The following is a 23,123-nucleotide window of genomic DNA, read 5'->3' as shown; positions in this document are numbered from 1 at the left end:
CATAAAATGATTTTTCTTATACCAGAGAAGCACTTTTTTTCCAGGCAAGGTAAAAGATTTAAATAGTAATAAAGTTATAAAAAAATCCTGGACTATTTTAAGCAAGTAGAAATGAAACTGAACTAAGGCAGTTAGGTCAAACTTCTTATGATGGTAATAACTATTATAGTTTATTGGGCGGATAGGGATTTGAAAATATTTGTGTTAGTGGAGAAGCAGCAGTGATTTTAGTACAGTAGTTATAATTATATAATACTGTAGTTTGGCAGTAGTAGTAGTAGTAGTAGTGATCATAGCAATAGTAGCAGGATGGAGTTGCCACACAAATGACCTAGGCATTTTATAGTTGCAATGTAAGTAGAAGAAAAAATTTACCTTAATTACAGTGGTACCTCTGGGAATTATGCCAATGTTAGGTACTGATTTAGTAAGTGGAAGCAAAAAGGCAAGGCAAAAATAGCTCTCCCCCATATGCTTGTAACTAGTGTGAGTTTTTGATAACTTTAATGGCACTACACTAGTAGAGGAGTTTATGGGGGCATAGGTCTTAAAAAAAAAAAAAAAATGTATTCTTTGTGCTAATAACTTTCTTTACCCCTAAAGTTTTCAGTGGTAAATTGGCCTTGAAGATTCAAGTAATATTTTTTTATTCCTTGGAATCAGATAAGCAAGGCTGAGAGACACTAGCCCCTCTCCCATGTATCAAGTTAAGGAAGGAGTGCTTTAAATAAAAATTTACATCCCCAGTGATGGTGTAAACCTGATACACACAATTTAGAGCATACAGTTTTTTTTTTTTTCCTCAACCATGGAAATTTGGGCCCTTTGTAGGAAGAGGATTGACGTTGAGGTAAGGTAAATGGTTAGCAAACCATATTTAAATTCGAATGTTGGTAGCCACAATTTGGGTTCTGATGAGTATTTTTGTGGAATTAAAAGTAATGTTTTGTTAGTACTATGTTGACATGACCACCAGTATTTGGATCTTTAATTCTATAGGTATTGATAACCATTTAAAGTGTGCTGATGTAAGAATCCTGTACAGCATTTAGTCAGAATGTGACTATCATTGTATTGTAATTAAGGAAGACTACAAATCGAGAAATCTGCAGAAGTTATGTATTTTAGTATTCAAAACTCATAAAATCTGCAACGAGGAAACTTCAAGGGGGGAAATTTGGATTTCAAGACTTGTGGAAACCAATTTTAATAAAGTATTATGTCAAGTTACACATTGCAGTACAGAATGTCAAATGTCGCCAAAATGTGCATGCCATAGTTTGACCTAGCTGAAGTACAATGGTATAAGGAATAAGGTGCCAGTATGGTATATCATAAGAGTTAGGTAAGATTTATGTTTTTGTGTTACATACTTCAGACTGTTGTATATTTTCACCTTGTCACTTAAGATGTAAGAAAGAGACGTAGGTAAATTATTTATGCATATTGTGTTTTTCTGATTATGAATACATCCTGGCAGGAGGAGAGGCAAGAGTGCTTTCTAATCCAGAAAGTAAACCCCAGTTAATCAGAATATGCTCATACTCCAGTGTAAAGATTTGTTGAAAAAGGAACAAACCTTAACAAATTTGGAGACGTGATATAAAATAAATGTAAAGTATTTTCTACTTCAGCAGACAAGGTTGCAGAAGTTTAAAGAATACTTGCTTGAACATGTATCCTTTGAAGAAAAGTTACTGATGACCATCATGGTAAAATAGATGAGAAAAGGAAATGTAAAGAACAGGGGACAGGTCATTGTGTAGTAGTATATCCTAGACTGGTCATATACACATGGTTATGCCTATGGGAGATTAAGGTGTTTGGGTATTGATGCCCCCAAAATGTGAGCTGTACTCTGTGCTCTTTTATGACAGACATTAATGGGTATGAAGAGGCACATACAACAAAGGTTTCTGGAGGCAGTCTTACTTGCTAATGTAATCTTACAATGAATTTCACCAGGGGATAGGGAATATAAAACTCATTCAAAAAGTTGTACAGTTGTTGCAGTGCTTTCCTGTTACTGATAAAATCAATTTGGGATTGCTGGCTAAACTACCTAGTACAGCAGTAGTAGTGATAATTATGCTTTTCCAATTCAATATCAGTTATCAATGAAATTGATGGGAAAGTTTGGCAGTAAATGTGATATCCTTATGTTGATTGTTTCCTTGCTCTGCATAATGAATGTATTCAAGGAAAATTTTTTCATTTCCTAAGAATTTTGGACTTTTTTTTTGAGCTATTTTACAGGAGACATATCTCTTTGCGTTGGTTAACAGTTTACTCAGCTTGTTTGGTTGAATTTTTTAACTATATTGCTAAATGTCCTTAGGATTATGTCCAAAGAGTGTGACCATCAACTACAGCATAAGCATTCCAGTAACCAAATCAGTTAAGGACTCGACTTACTCAAGCAATTGCAGAAATTGATTCAAACAGGTTTGTCATTCAGAATAATTGGAATTGATGAATACCCAACAATTGTATACCCTTGTTAGTTCAAAGTAATGGCAAGTTTGCATTGTACACCCCTGCCTTGTTTTGAAGATTTTATTATCATACTTTATCACAAAAAGTCAAATTATTGTATGAAAGCATATAATACTAGGAAATGCTTGAAGTTCACAAATGGTAGGTGTGCTCATTTCATACCCCAAGCTTAACCAGACTAATGAATCACATTTTTACTTGTTGGGCTGTTTTAAGGAATGTGCTCTCAAGGTCCTTCATATATTTAAAGGACCATTTATGTTCTTAAGTGAGAGGTATCAGTGAGAAAGATGAAGTTGAAATAGGACAGCAAGACTGATAGGGACAACTTTTTATATACTGGACATCTTGGAATAAATTTGGTACACCACAGTTGTGAATCAGATAAATGGATGTGTTGAGCCAGATTCAGTGCTGTTAAGAAAAAAAAAAAATAAAGGAATTTGTTTGTTATAAAAAAAGTCCACAATACATGTACATAAATTAGAAAAATAAAATTCCCTACAAACTGAATAAGATTTGTCAAAAGCTTTACATTTTCACTTATATCTGCGTTTCACACAACTTTCGCTTGTTGAACAGGATAGAATTTTTAGGTTTGTAGGTGGGTATTTGCATGTATGGACATGAATCATTTGACCAGAAGCTTTTATGAAAATATGTTAATGTGCACTTAGCAGAATGGAAAGTGTGTTCCCACCTTTAAGAGAATTTTTGTCATTTTTGCAACACAATTTGTTTGTTTGAGCCATCCAGAAATGGATAGAAATTTGTATTTTGTTTTCTCCCCTTTATTCATTCTCTGCAGTTGCTCTTGATTTAAACCTCCTAGAGTAGTTTTCTTTAGTTGAGTGGGTATGGTAATGCTGGATGTGGATACTGTAATAGCAAATGTTAAATGGAAAAAGCAACGACGACGGTAAGGCCTGAAGAATGTGAGTAGAATGAGAGGGAGAGAAAGAAGAACTATGAATTAGGAGTATTTCATTCTCATTACAGCATTCCAATACAGCCTCCATAGGGGGATAGTACTTACGGTTCTTTGTAGTGTCCTTTTGGCCCCTGCCTGCAACTCCTTCCATTCTTTAAATGTATCTCTGTACGTATTCTCTTCTATCTTACTTTTTACCCCCTCTGAACAATTCCATATTGCAACTGTGAAGTTTTCCTTCTGTTATGCCTTTAAAACCTTTTTACTCTCAATTTCCCTTCCAGCATTGAATGACCCCATAGGTCCCAGCAGTTGGCATTTGGCCTAAATTATATATTTCAATTCAATTCAGTTCATTCCAGTACAGCACCAGAATTTGTGGAAGTCAAATGTAGGACCAAAATTCTGGTATCTGAGCACTCAATATAGCCAAGTCTGGGGGCAAACACAAAGTCACAAAAGCTAAACTATAATTTGAAATCATTGTAATCAACACTGCAGGTATAATTGGGCTAAAGAGCCTCACCTCAGCATAAAAATTTACAGCCTGAATTGATTTGGTTCAAGTTCAATACATCCTCAAGACTTGTTCTTGTAAAAAACACCTTTGACGTTTTCCTTTTTTATTCATTGTGTTACCAGAATGGTCTAATCATCTATGTAATGTACTTTGATGTTAGCTGTAAATCAAATGACTTTATCACCAGATTTTGATATCAAATGATTTAAAAAACGAAATGTCATTCCTTCTAAACTGCCTTTTTTTTTTTTAAACCATTGTAACTATCACAGACCTATAACCTAACTCATTTTTATTTCTTAGGTGACCAGTGTCTTTTATTTGCTGAATAGCATGAGGAACAAGGACTGGGGAAGGAAGGAAGGAAGGTAAGGTTAATTTTGTATTGTAGTTCACTAGATCTGTAAAATTCAATTGGCTGTTGCAGCTAAAGTTCACAAAAATAAATTTTTGAGTGGAACCTTTTGTCAGTCTGTAATGGATCTTTGGTGAAGAAATGTTATAACCTGTATTTGGAGAAAAATTGTTGGAGACATTTTGAAGTTGTATTTTATTTATTTTTGTTTGTACGAAGGATTGCATAAAATGTCATCTGTAAATATTTATGAAACCTTACCCAAAGGTGCAACTCGCAACAAGCAATTACATCTAGGGAAAGACAGAAATGCAACTAAGGGGAGAAGGCATATTTTGGGAGGGTGCCGGGGTGTTTGCACTCCGTTTCGTGGGCAGGGGGTTGAGGGCGGGGGCGTTTGTTGATGTATGGAGCAAGTCAGAGTTAAAGAAGTTGGACAGCCTTTGAGATGAAAGGACTCATTAGCACCATCTACAGTGAGCTGCTCAAGGTACACTGTAGGCAGTAACTCGTTACATGGGGATTTTGCTGCAGAGTCTGCAGTTGGAGAAACTTTTCTGCAAGTCGAGAAATATTTTAAAATAAAAAACTGTAACAAACAAAATAACAGTCATTAGTATAGGATGTAGCCTGACAAAGTAGTTATCACTTCGATTTGCCTAAAGCCAAATATATATAGAATTAAATGAATAAATGAAAAAAATACTATAGAAAAAAATTCGTTCAAGGTATTGCCTCTTTTCACTTCGAAATGCAAAATGAAAACATTTTAGGTTTGTAGTCTAATTTTGTTTGCAAAACTTGCATACAGGCTTTAGACAGTTTCATGACATTTTATTAGTAAAGTACTGTAAACGCTTATTTGTTAATGGTTTTACCTTTCCTCACAAGTTACAAGAAATACAAGTTTTTAATTTGTGGAAAATAAGTAGGCTAATGTCAGGGTTTATGTTGAAACAGCAAGTTTTAAACAAAATTTTCGTCCTATTCTGAATACGGCAAAGTCGTATATTTTGCGAGAAACGGGAAACCGACAGGCTGCCAACTAAAACTGCCGCACGACGAATCGTATAATAGTCTGGCCCCATAAAGTAGGTGACTACTTGGTTTTTTGGCAGCCGCCATCGTGACGTCACTGGTTGGCGCGCGCGGGGAGACCTTTGTAACGGCACGCACGTATGAACTAACTTCACGCTTCTGCACGTAGCTGGTTGAAATGAACTTGGAAAATGGAAATTGTTTATTCCAAACAAATACGTTGACTTTTCAAGTATATTAACATATTAGTATAAAGTTAGTATAATATTGTCTTCAGAAAGCAAGGCTATTTTCATGTGCAATTATAACTCGCGTTTCGAGTGCACATGTACTGGTATGGCGATTTGGGTGGTAATTAGCCTTATGCCAGCACTGGCCTTTCAATAAAGGCGCCACGTAAGTGAAGTGTTCAAGGGACGATTAGACATGCGATAGACATGGAGTTTTCAATAATCCTTTTTCGTTTCCTTTGTCTTTGCAATGCTTGTTTATATAACTGCAATTTTTTAAATGCCAAATCCATTTTCAAATTTCATTTAAGAACTAATCCTTGGAGTGACGTGTTCGATGTTCTCAAGCCACGTAGAATAATAATAATAATAATAATAATAATAATAATAATAATAATAATAATAATAATAATAATAATAATAATGACGGTGTTCTGTTCTTTGTGGGGAAAAAATGAGAGCCCCTGATTCTATTGAGTTTTTTGTAGGTTTGTATGGCATAGCGTCACATATCCTTAACGTTACATAAAAATAATTTTACAGAAAAATCCGGAAAACCTGAGGGTTTAATTTTCCCAGAAATAATCATAATAAAAAAATCATCATCATCATCATCATCATTAACATTATCTCATGCTAATGAAATTTTGCTCGTTAATTTTGTATTATTCTATTCATTCAAGCTCTTGCTCTTGATCCATACACACACACACACACACACACACACACACACACACACATATATATATATATATATATATATATATATATATATATATATATATATATATATATATATATATATATATATATATATATATATATATATATATATATATATATATATATATATATATATATATACAGTATATATGACGAATTTCTATGTATCTTTTAGAGAGAGAGAGAGAGTGTGTTATGTGTACACAGAAACGCGTCACTATGTTCCCTGTCCTGTCAAAAGAATTTGGGCGAAAGAGCGTGGCGTCTGTTTATATACAGCCCGGCGCTGAAAGATCAAATATGCTTGAAAAAATCCAAGGTTTTAGTTTTTTAGCTGTAGCTATCGGTTAGATAGATGCCTTTTTTCGTGGTAGGTGGATGAGAGAGAGAGAGAGAGAGAGAGAGAGAGAGAGAGAGAGAGAGAGAGAGAGAGAGAGAGAGATGGCGTATATCCTTTGAAATATTTTTTCGTAGACGAGGCAAAGACATGTTACTCTCTAGACCTTGGTACCTCCTTTGGAATATTTGCGTGAGAGAGAGAGAGAGAGAGAGAGAGAGAGAGAGAGAGAGAGAGAGAGAGAGAGAGAGAGAGAGAGAGAGAGAGGGTTTATACGAAAGAGGGGAAGGGTTGTGAATGAAGTATATATGAGGTGTAGTTCGTGTGTAGAGGGCGTTTCTTCATTTAGAGTTTTACAGTTTATTTTGCAATTTGATAAAGATATGGTGCGAAAGTTTTGTATATGTCTTTTCCTCTAAAACAGTGTATCGCACACACACACACACACACATAGAGAGAGAGAGAGAGAGAGGTGTATTTGCATTGAAATATGAGTTTGTATTAGTGCTAGTATTAACAAAATTAAGTTGAATTTTTTCAGTAATGTTTGTCTTTTGCATAGTAGACATATTAGTTCCTAATTCAGTGACCAGACATTTTAATATTCATCAGTGATTATTCAAAGAAAGTCACATTTGTTTGATAACCATTTAACAACATTTAAAAAGTAAGAAATAAATGGAATGTAATGATTTTCTGTTGAAAAAAGAGGAATGATCTATACTTGGCGTTTCAGCTTATTCCTAAAAAATATGAACATCAAGAATGTTACTACAACAATAACCCGTAAGGGGGCAGTGCCGTCAGTGCACCTCATGCGGTACACTGCAGGCATTACTTAAAGGTTCTTTGCAGCGTCCCTTCGGCCCCTAACTGCAACCCCTTTCGTTCCTTTTACTGTACCTCCTTTCATATTCTCTTTCTTCCATCTTACTTTCCACCCTCTCCTAACAGTTTATTCATAGTGCAACTGCGAGGTTTTCCTCATGTTACACCGCTCAAACCTTTTATTGTCAATCTCCGTTTCAGCGATGAATGACCTTTATAGGTCCCAGTGCTTGGCCTTTGGCCTAAATCTTATATTCAGTTCAATACAACAACTACTACTATTACTACTACGGTGATAACAACAATTTATTAATACTTAAGACCTTCAGAAGTAAAAGCATCAAAATATACATTATTATGTATCGTTATTGAAGGCCTTCAGGTGAGCCAAGCGTCAAGATGTCTCCCTTACAACCCTAATGCTAGGATTTAAAATTGATGTTAGGTGTGCCTCTATTGATGACCTCCTTGATAAGCAGGTAAAAAGCAACTTTGTATGTCTGCTTTCTTTGTATTTATTGTTGGAATGGCATTAGAACAAACAGAGTCAATCGTGTAGGTTGGGAAATTCTTCTTCTTCTTCTTCTTCTTCTTCTTCTTCTTCTTCTTCTTCTTCTTCTTCTTCTTCTTCTTCTTCTTCTTCTTCTTTTATTATTATTATTATTATTATTATTATTATTATTATTATTATTATTATTATTATTATTATTATTATTATTATTATTATTCAGAAGATGAACCCACATTCGTATGGAACAAGCCCACCACAGAAGCCACTGACTTGCAATTCAAGCTCCCTCAAAAATTTGGTGTTCATTTGAAAGAAGTAACGGAAGATAATAGGAAATGCAGAAAGAAAAGATTAATTATTAGAAAATAAAATATATGAATATATTTAACGGCTTGTGAAATAGAAGATGCTCTGTTGGTTGGCAATAAGAGTATGAAGAGGCCATTCGGTGCCTCTTCAGAAAGAGAAATAGTGAATGTAAGTAAACATGTCACAAGGATTAATGAAAGTTAGAATGGGTCCGAGTTTAATATATGAGAAAATCATGGTACCGTGTGACTCATGCAACTGTTTTTGAGATAATGCAATGGATAGTGGAAGAATAAATGTGTTGGCGTCTAAGAATCCCAGGCAGGGTAGTCTTAGTCAGTCGTCTTTTGTTTTGCAAAAACTTAAGAGTAAAGTGTTAAGATAGATAGTTTGAAGGGGACCCTTGTAATCCAGTTATATAGGCCAAGTGAGAAGATTGAAATAGAAATTATGGCCATGTAGATATACTCGCAAAGTTAGGAGAGAAGACATTTATAAATTGAGAATTTCAGAGAAATGGGACAAGGAAAGTTCAAGTTTGAAAGAAAGAAGGGACTAGTGAAGGCTGTTTTACCCTGCGGAGAAAATAGAGGAATCGTCTTGAGCGAAAACTTGTATGGAAATTGTTGCTGTGTGCGTAAAGACAGGGATTTATTAAAGTGATGAATGAATGTTTACTTGTTTGCATATTTGGTGGAATTCGTTGCATTTAGTATACTTAAATATTTGACCTATGTGTCAGGATGACCAAAACCGAATTTTGGAGTTGTCTTGACCTAGAGATTTTTAAAATGGGTGGAAATGTTGAGTACAGACAGACGCAAACATACATCTGCATAGAAAAAAAAAAATACCCAAAGGTACACAGTCAAATGCACGCCGCATATACACAGACCATACACTCGTTGACTAAAAAACCAGGTCCCAATAATTAACCAGTTAGTTGCACATACATATACAGGTATGCATTAAACACAAATGCAGAAACAGAATATATTGTATGCACAGGTAATCAAACAGGGATACACAGACATATACTGTATAGCCGCACTAATATAGCCACGCAGACAAGGTGACAAAAATTAATAGACACAGTTATCTGTATTTAAACAAACACACACCCTGTTTTCAAGCCAGTTTTACACGTCTCATATCCACACGAACTTGAGAAGACACTGTTCTGTCTCTGACAACCGAAAGCATCGCGAAAATGTCATTCCCCAAAAACACATGATTGTTCCCTCCGTTTCTCTCCATTACTCACCCTGATTGCTCCCGTGTCCCGCGCGCGGGAAAATAATTCGGGGAAGGGCGTTCCCTCTCCACCCCCTACCTCCTCCTGTTCTTCCTCTTTGTTTTTTATCTTTGGATGTCGTGTCACTTCGAATTTATCTTCGGACGGGGGTTGTCTAAAGAGAAGGAGGGTGGGCCTTGGAAACTTTTGTTGATTACTCTCAACTCCGGAAATCAGTTTTACCAACAGATTAAATTGCGATTTTTTTTTGCGAGGAAGGAAAAGAACTAGTAATATTTTCGATAATAATGAAAAAAAAAATGATAGAAATTTATTTATTGTTTCAGAGTATCCATTAAGTTTATTTTCTATCATTAGGACCAGGAACAGCCCCTTATCTTTATGAAATACTAGTTGACCAACCTGGCACTGCCCGGGGTAAGTCTGAATGACAACCACTACCAACAAACACTCTCTCTCTCTCTCTCTCTCTCTCTCTCTCTCTCTCTCTCTCTCTCTCTCTCTCTCTCTCTCTTCTCTTCTCTGTAACGCCCCCTCTACTCTCTCTCTCTCACTTCCTCTCCCTCTCTCTCTCCAACCCTCCTTGTCTCTTTCCCTCTTTCTTCTCCCTAACATCCCCTCTACTCTCTCTCTCTCTCTCTCACTTCCTCTCCCTTTCACTCTCTCCCTTTCACCCCTTCCCAACCTCCACCCACCTTTGGTGCCATTGATGTCTTACCCCCCACAGTATTCTTTTCTAGACAGTAAGTCATATGTATGCCAAAATTAGGTATGATAAAGTTGTAAAGATACTAAGTCTACGGGCATAACCAGCCCCGTTTCAGGAAAGCCCTTCCCACCCCCACCCCCACTGGTGCCCTTTGGTGCTAGTAACTTCTTACCCCCACACTAGTCTTTTCGAGATAGTAAGTCATATGTATACCATGTTTGGTTGAAATTGCTCAGTGCAATTCAGAGTTATGCATACATACATCCATTTTTATATATAGAAGATTTTAAGCAGACCACTAAGTTATTCCAAGACTGTTTTAGCATTGGTTTAAGGGAGTAAGGCAAGTTGAAGTTGTATAGCTTAGTAGGAAGAGACTAAATTGAACGGACCAGAAACTGGAGGGGAGGGTTGCAGGAATAGGTTGAGACTCATATGTATATATATATATATATATATATATATATATATATATATATATATATATATATATATATATATATATTTATGCATTTATATACACCATTTTTGAAGAGCTGGCACTCGCTAGGCTGGAGTTCGATTCCCCGGCCGGCTGATGAAGAGTTAGAGGAATTTATTTCTGGTGATAGAAATTCATTTCTTGCTATAATGTGATTCGGATTCCACAATAAGCTGTAGGTCCCGTTGCTAAGTAACCAATTGGTTCTTAGCCACGTAAAATAAGTCTAATCCTTCGGGCCAGCCCTAGGAGAACTGTTAATCAGCTCAGTGGTCTATTAAAACTATGGTATACTTAACTTTTTCCAAACCTTGAAGCAAGTTATCTTCATTCCATAGACTTATACAGGGACCAGGGTGGTATATATGCATATATATATATAAATTATGTATATATATATATAGTATATATATATAAATATATATATATATATATATATATATATATATATATATATATATATATATATATATATATATATATATATATATATATATATATATATATATATATATATATATATATATATATATATATATATATATATATATTATATATATATATATATATATATATATATATATATATATATATATATATATATATATATATATATATATATATATATATATATATATATATATATATATATATATATATATATATATATATATAAATATATGTAATGTATATGTGTGTGTGTGTGTGTGTGTGTGTGGGGTTTGCCACATGCAGCATTTCCTGAGTCGTGTAGCCGTTCATAATCGTTTTATTTCCAACAATGAACCTCTTATGACGTCATTTCAGATTATGACATCATTGTTTTAAACACCGGAGCGAGAGACTCAAAGAGGAGGCATAAAAAACGGGACTCATGAAATCTTCTTCACTCAATTAAGGGGATACTTTAGTAAAAGGCACAAAAGGAGCGGGAGTAGGGAAACATCAAAGGGGGAGGGCATATATTGTCTCATCTCTCCTTCTGCGTTTTGACGTCAGGCATTGAAAGGCAACAGCTGTTCGCCAGATGATTGCGGGGGGAAAGTCTAACGCGCATTGGCGAGTACAAAGCGACATTTGTGCTAGAGGAGGTTCGTTGGAAATCCATCTCTCTGTTGTGGGAGGATGTTGAGTCTTGTTCGTGTCTTGGCGTGCAGAGTTGTGATCCAAATGTTGTGTAAAACTTTTCATATATATACATACATACATACACACACACACACACATATATATATATATATATATATATATATATATATATATATATATGTGTATATGTATGTATAAGTGTGTGTGTGCGTGTGTGCATGTTTTTCACCCAAACTCATTTCCATTAAATGCGGTGCCTTCCTTCAGAAGGCATCACCCTTCCGGTTTGTACCAAATATTTTGAGGAGAGGTTGCCGGCACAGATCAGTTTGCCGTGATTGTGGAAGTACAACAGATGAAAGAAGGACTGATAGGGGAAGAACAGTGTGAGCTTATTTAAGTAAGAAGTTGCTGGGAGCAAGCAACTCATTCCAAAACACTAGCTAGAATTTGAAGTTTATATTTACGTTTCAATCAGAGAGAGAGAGAGAGAGAGAGAGAGAGAGAGAGAGAGAGAGAGAGAGAGAGAGAGAGAGAGAGAGAGTCATTCGGGGAAGAAGTTTCCATTTAAGAATTTTTCATATTCGTCAGAGGAGCCGTTTCAGTAGGAGGGTCCATTTCATGACCTTTAGTTTGTTGAACCGAATTTGACAACCCTGTATGTGAGTCTTGCTGGTGTGGTCTTATGCATGCTTACTTACGATCAGTTGTTTGTATATATTTGAGTAGTATGTTCGTGTATCGTTGTATGTTTTACTGAAGGCCTCCGTTAATACATTATAACGAACAGAGGACCATTTTTCTATATAAAAAAAGTATAAATAGTTGACCTGTTTACAGAATTAATTCTGCCGACCTAGCTTGACCCTAGGATAAGTGTGCTAATGTGTCCGTTATAATTAGTGACTGCACATGCATGTCGAAAGTGGCAGTTTTGCTTATTAAAAAAAATGCTCTAAAATACTTGCTTCAGAGTAACTTAATCCATTTGCGCGGACATAACCAGTCGTTCTAATTTGTAGTTTCCTTCCCCACCCTCGGCGTATAATATGACGAATGGCCCCTTGGATATTACCCCTTAATTGCCGGTACGGAAAGATGCTTGAACTCATGATCCATGGCTGAGCTGGTTGCCAAATTCACCTCCGGGCTGACATTTGTCACAGCGAACATGTCGCTGGTGCTCTGGCCTTTTGAACGCGAAAGCACCCGCTTTCATTCAAATCTTAAATCCCGTTGGTTGGTGTGAGGGTGCGTGCGCGCATGCGTGTGTGTGTGTGTGTGTGTGCCTGTGGGCCAGTTGATGTGAATTTAAGGGGGATTAAGTGAGGGGGAACAAGTAGCCCCCTTTTTTTTTGTTGGGGGTGAGTGTCGGTCTAGGTTTGAGGGGAGCTCTCTCTCTCTCAGTCGGGCCGCCGAGCTACAAGGCAGCCATGTGTTTAGACCAAGGTCTTAGACCTTGGTTTAGACGCCGTGTTGACGGGGGCGGGTTTACATCCCCGGGAATATATATACACGTGGGTAATTCTTTCCCCCTTCTTATTTTTCTTTCCCCTCGTTTTTATTTTTATTTGTTTTGGCTTTTTCTCCCGTCCGAGGGGTGCCACTTAGTGAGTTGAGGGGAAAATTGAGCTCGGTAGAAATATCAGTATTTCTTTATTGAACTTGAGTTTAATTTTGTAAAACAGTAGAGGGTGGCATTCCGTGGCTTACGTCAGAATAGAATTTCTCTCTATTTCTTCTGATTAGTGCCATGTCATTCACTGTAGTCGCTAATTTTGACCCACCCCACCAGTGTCTTCTCTCTCTCTCTCTCTCTCTCTCTCTCTCTCTCTCTCTCTCTCTCTCTCTCTCTCTCTCTCTATCTCGCGCGTAGTACCTTGTTATCATTTTATTTTGTTCGGTGTTGATTTTCAGTTTACCCCTCCTTTCTCCTCTCTCTCTCTCTCTTTCTCTCTCTCTCTCTCTCTCTCTCTCTCCCTCCCACATCACATTTTGTTATCCTATTTTGAACGTTCAGTTTATACTCTCTCTCTCTCTCTCTCTCTCTCTCTCTCTCTCTCTCTCTCTCTCTCTCTCTCTCTCTCTCTCTCGGATTAGAATAATGACTTTGAAGTCAAAATAAAACCATAAATAGGAAGGACGATATGGCTTGTATTTAGTAGGGTATGTCTGGGTGAAGTATGAAGATAACTTAGGTCATTAAGGAATATGTGGGTACACTGGGAGAGAGAGAGAGAGAGAGAGAGAGAGAGAGAGAGAGAGAGAGAGAGAGAGAGAGAGAGAGAGAGAGAAATTATGCACCTGTCAGCATATGTGTGTTCGCGTTTTAGTGTGTGTACGTGTAAGAGAGAGAGAGAGAGAGAGAGAGAGAGAGAGAGAGAGAGAGAGAGAGAGAGAGAGAGAGAGAGAGACAGAGAGTGTTCGAAAGTTATGTTTCTAATTGAACGATGTGTATGTGCGTGTTTGTTTGTGTAAGATACAGTAATTCACCTCACGTGTACCTGCCAACAGGATACGTGTGTGTATGTTCATATATTTTATTTGTTCATTATAATATACATAATGTAATACATATATATATATATATATAGTATATATATATATATATATATATATATATATATATATATATATATATATATATATATAGTATATACTGTATATATGTGTGTAAAAGTATGCGAAGATGTACGCATTTACACATATTAACAACACGCGAAAACTATACATCGAACAAACACATACGTGAATGCGAATGTACATGTGTGTAACAGAGAGAGAGAGAGAGAGAGAGAGAGAGAGAGAGAGAGAGAGAGAGAGAGAGAGAGAGAGAGTATGCGCGCGCGCATTGCAATGAGAGCCCGCCTTTTGGCAACTCCGCCTCTCCCCAGTCACTAGCAAAGGTGCCTGAAAGTGCGGGTGTGTTGTCTAGAGCGGATCCCAGTAGCTCGTTTTGTCTCTGGGATTAATTCATTCATTTGTTGCTTATTTTCAAAGTTGATTAATTGCATTTGTTCGCTGTTGGAAAGTTACTTCCTGGAATTTGAATATTCTGTGGCGTCTTGGTATTGTTATTTGTTATCGGCGCGTCTACAGCGGGAAGGTTATTGATGTAAATAACAGTCGATGTGGTGATTTAATCAAGTGGTTTTTGTTGTTAATTTAGTAGTTTTCCTGTTATTCATTATTTCTATTAAATATTTACAAAGATAACATTCGAGGCTTTCAATATTCTCAGTGGCGTCTTTAGATTGTTATTTGTTATCGGCGTGTTCACAGCAGAAAGGTTATTATGCAAATAACAACTGATGTGTTGATTGAATAAAGTGGTTTTTGTGATTATATTGGTAATTTTTTTTTGAGTGGGAGAATTTTTTAAACCAGGAAAATAATTTTTTTTATATTTTGGTTTCTAAAAAAAGTGACTATTTTTTATAATGGTGAGAATAGTGGAACATTTTGGAAAATTAGTTATGTGATTTTTATGTGACGTAGAATGTTGACATTCTTGTGAAAAAATAGAATCAGAAATATCAGAAAATCTTTGGTTATTAGCTAATTGTGGTATTGATCTTTGACTTCCGGTGATTCACGAAAAGGTAGGTACTGTATCTAAATATATATATATATATATATATATATATATATATATATATATATATATATATATATATATATATATATATATATATATATATATATATATATATATATATATATATATATATATATTTCAACTGGATGGTATCTAGCGGAGACCTCATTTCAACTGGAGGATATCCAGACGATGAGGACATTTATTCCAGGAACCAGACTTGATGAGGACTGTTAGAATAAAAAGCTTGTCACTTTTCCCGAATAAATATCTCCGCTAGATACCATCCAGTTTAAATGAGGCCCTCTTATTAATTGTATTAATGTGCAGAACTATTGTGTAAATGATAAAGGTCATATATATATATATATATATATATATATATATATATATATATATATATATATATATATATATATATATATATATATATATATATAATCATGAAACTACTAATTTTAATATCTAATTCACGCTACTTATAATTCCCCGTCGGGGATATTCCTGAAGTAGCGTGAATTGATATTAAACAACATTTGTAGCTTCATGATTTTATATAAATCACGGCGTGATAAAAATATATATATATATATATATATATATATATATATATATATATATATATATATATATATATATATATATATATATATATATATATATATATATATATATATATGACAGGTTTCGGTTGAAAACATCAGACAGATAACAGAAAGTCTGATAGAAAAAGAGCTGTGTTGGCGTAGACAAGGGAGAGAGTATGTGGATTAAGTATTTGTTATGAAACAGCTGTAAGGGAAGGTAAAGCGTAAGGAATAAATTGTCTATAGCATACATTAACCTAGAGAAAGCTTAAAATGGAATTATTACTGAATATTATAATTGTATGATGCATAATGGACTGGTTAAGAATGAGTGGAAGTTTTTAGGATGAAAGTAGCGACGCTTTCGTTAGAATACATAGTCATGAGAGTGCCTGGTTTGGGGTAAAATGGGGTCTCTAATAAGAATGTGGTATGTCTCCACACCTGTTTAATATTTTTATGAATATGATGGTGGAAGGTGTTGGGGAGATGAAGATAAATTAGAGATCCTAAAAATGTTAACATTAATGTAAGGAGGGATCTATGTTGTTAGGTGGTTTGGTCACGTAGAGAGAATGAGGCATGACTGAGAGAATCTTGGCTAGATGGGATGAAAGAGGTGTTGGAACGAAAGGGGCCCTTTTATCCAATAAGCAAGAGGCAGAAATCAGTGGGGTTGTGTTCGTGGCGTGGTCGACGGGATGCTGATGAGTTACCTGTGGAAGTAGGTCTAGTCAGTAATGTAAGTTTTCTCTTCAGGATATCATATATATAAATATAAATATAAATATAAATGTTGTAGGGTTATATTTTAATGTTCTTCCTGGTTTTGCAACTTTACTTCAAGAGCCTTAATACTCACGAGAGAGAGAGAGAGAGAGAGAGAGAGAGAGAGAGAGAGAGAGAGAGAGAGAGAGAGAGAGAGAGAGAAATATTTCAACATGATTTGGAAATGTACCTTAAAATCTTGATAACAACAAATGCAACAACAGCATCACTATTGTTATTGTTATTGCCAACGTTTATGGTTTATCATTTCTGTTAATTGTTGTTTTGCGCAGGTTTGGCAACACTCCTGCTTTCTTTGTTGCTTTCATTTGGGGAGAAAGTTTCTTGGAAAGTTTCTTGGCCCAAGGACTACGCAGGACTAAAGCGCATTTTTGAGGGGGAAGTCAACAGGAAGTAGTTAAGAGCTAAATTCAGATGTGGAAACGAAGATTTGCGTCTTTATTTACATTTGCCTTGCCCCTTGAACTTACCAGTCTATTTTATCCATTATTTCATAATGTTTATACAAATTTAACATGGTTAAAAATGTAATGATATTTATACAAAATTAAGAGAGTAATTATCTTAATTCACTGAGTAAATGCGTGGTATAGTATAACTATCAAGCACCATTGTACCGTTAGGCATATTAATATGCTTGCAAAAAATATTTTATGTTGAAAATATGTGAGAAATTTTGATAATCTAATCTTGAAATGTATGATTACATATAATTCCTACGTATGATTTTGAGTTAATACGAACAATTTTGTAATAAAGTTACAAAAAATGTAATAATATTTGAATAGACTTTTGGACGTAGTTTAACATCTTTCATGCAAAAATGGAAAACTTGAACTCGGCGTAAGATTCACTAAAGCTGAATTGATGTTAGGAATTCGTCGCAACGACTCGAAGCAATGCGAGGATTTGTCGGAAAACTTAATAACCTAAAACCTTTCAGTCGTTTGTCTCACGAAAGCCACTTCGTCATATGAAGGGTACGTCAACAATTCGTCATTCTAGCGACATCAGCCATTTGTCATACGATTGACATCAACAATTCCTCATACAATTATTAGGTTTTGACAGTTCGTCTTGTAAAAGTGACGTCGGCTATTCGTCGTATACTTGTGAAGTCAGCTTAGGAATTAGTTGAAAGGTTAATGATCTTGTTGAGAATTCTTCAGAATCAGGTTTAGTTATTATTATTATTATTATTATTATTATTATTATTATTATTATTATTATTATTATTATTATTGAAAAATAAGGAGGAAAATCGAAAGTAAAATGTTGGATACTGCAAAGAAATTATTGATTTCGTTTAATTAATGAATGAATGAATTTATTTATTTATTCATTATTGTTATTATTAGTTTTCACTTTATTGTTTTCTTTACTAAACGTAATTGTGCACTTTTAACGTTGTAGAATAAATGAAGTCAACATAACTTTTTTATTAATTACAGAGGAAATTTAAAAACTCTTTACTGTTAAAATGCCGAAACTGGTGTATTTTGAAACGCAGTCACCTCTATTTACTGTATAATAAATTGAGCATGTACTGGAATACAGCATATAATTGTGGGCTGATCAACAGAGGTTGGGATCACTTTTCTGCAGACATTTTTTCAGACACTGCTCCTGAAAGCTCCTCGACTATTATGCCGCCGCCACTTCCTCTTCTTGCCACGGTTACTGTATGAAAATCATGAACTCAAGAGTCAATCTTTAATTAAGTATTAATTTTTTTTTATTACGGAACTCCCACCCATCCTATTTGCTCCTTATTTTTTCTTCTGCGGCCGAGAATGCCCTGGGCATCTGTGCCCGTCTCGGACCTTCCACAATAAAATTATTATATAATGCCCGTTCTGTCAAGTCCCACAAAGATTATTAATAACGTGATTATTTTAAAAAATATCTCATTCCCTATTTTTTTAATTGTTCTTATAACTTTTCTATTTTCAGAGGGGGGTATTAGACCCCCACTCTCGTTTTCCATTCCCCGTTTTCTCTTTGTCTTCCCCTTCAGTAAGGAGATTGATAAGGACGGTAAGATCTATTATTCTTATTTTAACGAGACTACAGTCACTTTCCGGGCTCTCTTAATGCTGTCCTAGTATGTCACTCACTCAAGTTTATCTAGCTTATGCCGGCCTTATGCCAGCACGGGCTCTTGCCTTAAGGTAAATGTTCTAAGTTTCGGAAGGGAGTAGGGGGCGTGCTATAGTCCTCCGGACTCAGCCCAGCCAACAGATATATATATATATATATATATATATATATATATATATATATATATATATATATATATATATATATATATATATATATATATATGATTAAAATAAAGAGCTTCTTGACGCTAAGGGCATATTTCGCATTGGGGTCTTGGAAGTAAAGTAGGTAAATCTTTTGTCACCTATTTTTTTCCCATTTTTATTTTGGGAACTCTGCTATGTACGGCCGCTTTTTTAACCCCTTCCTGTTACCTTCACTCTTGCCAGAGAGAGAGAGAGAGAGAGAGAGAGAGAGAGAGAGAGAGAGAGAGAGAGAGAGAGAGAGAGAGAGAAAAGAAAAATTATAGTACGTTATCACGGGCAATATTTTTTGGCAGAATAGGGATGTCTCTGGATAGTCGATATCATATTATTATTATTATTATTATTATTATTATTATTATTATTATTATTATTATTATTATTATTATTATTATTATTATTATTTGTTTATTTATTTATTTATTTTTTTGTCTATCACAGTCATCCTATTCGACTGGGTGGTTTTTATAGTGTGGGGTTCGTGGTTGCATCCTGCCTCCTTAGGAGTCCATCACTTTTCTCACTATGTGTGCTGTTTCTAGTAGCACACTTTTCTGCATGAGTCCTGGAGCTACTTCAGCATCTAGTTTTTCCAGATTCCTTCAAAGGAATCTTGGGATCGTGCCTCGTGTTCCTATGATTATGGGTACAATTTCCATTGGCATATTCCACATCCTCCTCCTTCTTCTTCTTCTTCTTCTTCTTCTTCTTTCTTCTTCTTCTTCTTCTTCTTCTTCTTCTTCTTCTTCTTCTTCTTCTTCTTCTTCTTATTATTATTATTATTATTATTATTATTATTATTATTATTATTATTATTATTATTATTATTATTATCCTTCTTCCTTGTTGGTCACCCATTCAAGTACTGACCAGCTCCAGCATTGCTTCACTTTGTTCCTCGAAGTTATTCTTATTGACTTCCCAGTGTCATCGTATCTTGATTATAAGGGACTCGGGATTTGAAAGATGGGGACCATTAACTGACCTCATCCCTTGGCCTCAGTATGTCTGACCTTGACCTTCTTTTCAAGGTCACTGGTTATTTTTTTATATGCAGTAACGTCTACATCAGATAACCATTTGATGTATGAATTATATGTACACCTGTTATGATTATGTAACTTTATCATTTGTGCGTCTAAATGTATTAATAATTACGGGAATTGGTTAAATGATAATTGCTTGTTTGATCCCAACATAAGTAAAAAAAATGCGCAGAAGTTTCTTCGGGGCAATTGAGTTTTCTGTACATCCTCTACAGCGTATAATCAAGGCCACCCTATCTTTCGGTGGTCTCGGTATAATGCTGTGTGAACCTCGGCCCATGAAACTTTAACAGCGGCCGGGTGGTGGCCTATACTATATCGTTGCCAGAAGCACGATTATGGCTAACTTTAACCTTAAACAAAATAAGAACTACTGAGGCAAGAGGGCTGCAATTTGGTATGTTTGATGATTGGAGGGTGGATGATCAACATACTAATCTGTATCCCTCTAGCCTCAGTAGTTTTTAAGATCTGAGGGCGGACAGAAAAAGCGCGGACGGACAGACAAAGCCATCTCAACAGTTTTCTTTTACAGAAAACTAAAAGTCTGCAGTGCATCGTGAAAAACAAATTATTTTCTAGTAGAGGCCTCAAGTCCTTGAAGTATGGTTAATAGATATAATGGTTTCAGATTTGTTATTGACGACTATTGGTTAAATGAGTACTGCAATAAATCTATGCGGGATGAATTGATAGAAGGTAGAAGCATGTTAAAAAAAATAAACACAGTAATGTGTGTTTGTGTATGTTTGTAAATGAAAGCAGTTAAATAAATAAATTAGCAAGAGCGTCCTCCGCTAAGGCTGAGGATTTCACCCCCTCCAAAAAGACTCTTCTCCAAAAAAAGGTATATTTCTTTAAATGTAACATGATCAAAAACGTCCACTAAAATGCGATTCAGACCTGAACTCTAGCCTTAACCTTCTTTTTACTGATGTGAAATGTGTAAATGATTCCCTTAGACTTCGTAAACGTGCCTGTGGCCTTGACTATACTGCCCTAAAATGGAAAACTGCAGTATCAGCAAAATTTTCGAAATTGAGATATGCCACCTACTTGGCTCGTGAAACACTAATACACAAGTTACTGCAGTTTCAGAATGATTCTTCAATGCTTTCCACGAGTATTGAGAGGGTCCTATTTGCAGTATCTGAAAAATCAGTGGCAAGCCAAGGGAGTATCTACCATTTTTCTCAGTTTTGTATTTTTGCAGATACTGCAGTCTTCCATTTTAGGGCAGTATATATTTCTATACCTCCAATTCTTACATTCCAATCTCTTCCACAACCTACTCACCTGGTGTCAGATTTAAGGACCATAATTGGTGAGATTTTGGCAAAATCCACGCATAAATTGTTGTGCAATTCTGATAAACAAACCGGACCACCTTGCCAGAGGTAATTAACACATATGGTGATTTTTTGACGCTGGCATTGCAGACTTTTCTATATTTGACGGGCACCAACATTCACAGCTAGGAATGAGAAAAGTAACATTCTTCGAAAGTAATATTCTTTGTTATTTGTTCTGTCTTTCTCTGTACGTATGTGTGTATTTGTAATTGTTGTAAGAGTGCAGGCTTGAGATATTTGATGGAAGAAAGTATCTGAAGGGTTCTTATATGCATATTATTAATATTTTGCTTTTGGGGTTTTTATTACCGGTATGAAATGTTTTTTTATTTGTTCGTGCAAGAGATTTACACAAGAAATATCTGAAAAGTCGTTCTCTACATAAGTGTATTTATTTTGTATTATTTTGTTAAGTTCTGGGAATTATCATTATTATTATTATTATTATTATTATTATTATTATTATTATTATTATTATTAATTCGGAAGCTATCGGCTCGTGTCCTCGTCGATTAGAGTTCTTGGAAGCACCAGTTTTCCCGAGAAAAAAAAAAATCAAATGAAAAATCTTTTGTCAGCGTTGAAGCGGCAAATGAAAAATCTCTCTTTGCCATCTGTGTTTCATTATGAATGACGAGCAGATGTTGCTGATGGGAGAGCAGGGGTTGGGGTTAGTGTCGGGGGTTGGGGTGGGGATCGGGGTTGGGTTGGGTTCTTTGATGGTTTTTTTTTTCGCCTACGCAATGGGAGAGTTGCGGGGTTGGAGTACGCTGCCTTGTTATGTGCGTTATTTTTAGGTCCATGTGTACTCGCGCGCGCATGCTCGTTTTTTCATGTCATTAATTTCCTCTTAGTTGGTTTGACTCTTATCTTAGCCTTACGGTTCTCGTCAGGTCTTTTGGGATGAGGTTGCTAGCCTCAATACTTTTCTGTCTGATTGCAGTTCACCACAGTTGATTAAGTACCATTTACATGATGGTGACTCCAGAGATACCACAACGGTCCTGCCATATTAATACTTTAATTGCTGAGTCGTTCTAACTCTAATTGCTGAGTCGTTCTTAATTTAATTTGTGAGTCGTTTTTAATTTAACTGCTGAGTCGTTCTTACTCTAATTGCTGAGTCGTTATTAATTTAATTGCTGGTCGTTCTTAATATAATTGGTGAGTCATTATTAATTTAATTGCTGAGTCGTTCTTACTCTAGTTGTTGAGTCGTTCTTGCTTTAATTGCTGAGTCGCTCTTACTCTAAATGGTGAGTCGTTCTTGCTTTCATTGCTGAGTCGTTCTTACTTTAATTGTTGGGACATTCTTACTTTACTTGGTGTGTCGTTCTTACTTTAATTACCGAGTCGTTCTTATTTTCATTATTGAGTCATTCTTACTTTAATTGCTGAGTCGTTCTTACTCTTAATTGGTGAGTCGTTCTTACTTTAGTTGCCGAGTCGTTCTTTCTTTCATTACTGAGTCATTCTTGCTTTAATTGCTGGGACATTCTTACTTTAATTGCTGAGTCGTTCTTACTTTAATTGCTGAGTCGTTCTTACTCGTAATTGCTGAGTCGTTCTTACTTTAATTGCTGAGTTGTTCTTACTTTAATTGCTGAGTCGTTCTTACTTTTAAGTGCTAATT

At 35.5% G+C, this 23,123-nt stretch overlaps 1 protein-coding gene across 3 annotated transcripts in view; it reads left to right on the top strand.

Annotated features, from left to right (window-relative positions):
- Positions 1-14,704: 14,704 nt before the first annotated feature.
- galene overlaps positions 14,705-23,123 on the top strand; it is a 138,343-nt gene continuing 129,924 nt past the window's right edge. For 2 of the 3 annotated variants that reach the window (XM_067128230.1, XM_067128229.1), the window contains exons 1-2: positions 14,705-14,734; positions 15,238-15,414. The gene's annotated coding sequence lies outside the window, so the exon portion shown is untranslated. Of the gene's footprint in view, positions 14,735-15,237; positions 15,415-23,123 lie in introns of those variants that run through there. The other variant, XM_067128228.1, reaches the window with a different exon arrangement.

This window comes from Macrobrachium rosenbergii, chromosome 26 (assembly GCF_040412425.1).
Source record: "Macrobrachium rosenbergii isolate ZJJX-2024 chromosome 26, ASM4041242v1, whole genome shotgun sequence".
NCBI classification, from domain to species: Eukaryota; Metazoa; Arthropoda; class Malacostraca; order Decapoda; family Palaemonidae; genus Macrobrachium; species Macrobrachium rosenbergii.
This window is presented reverse-complemented; position numbering and strand designations above follow the sequence as displayed.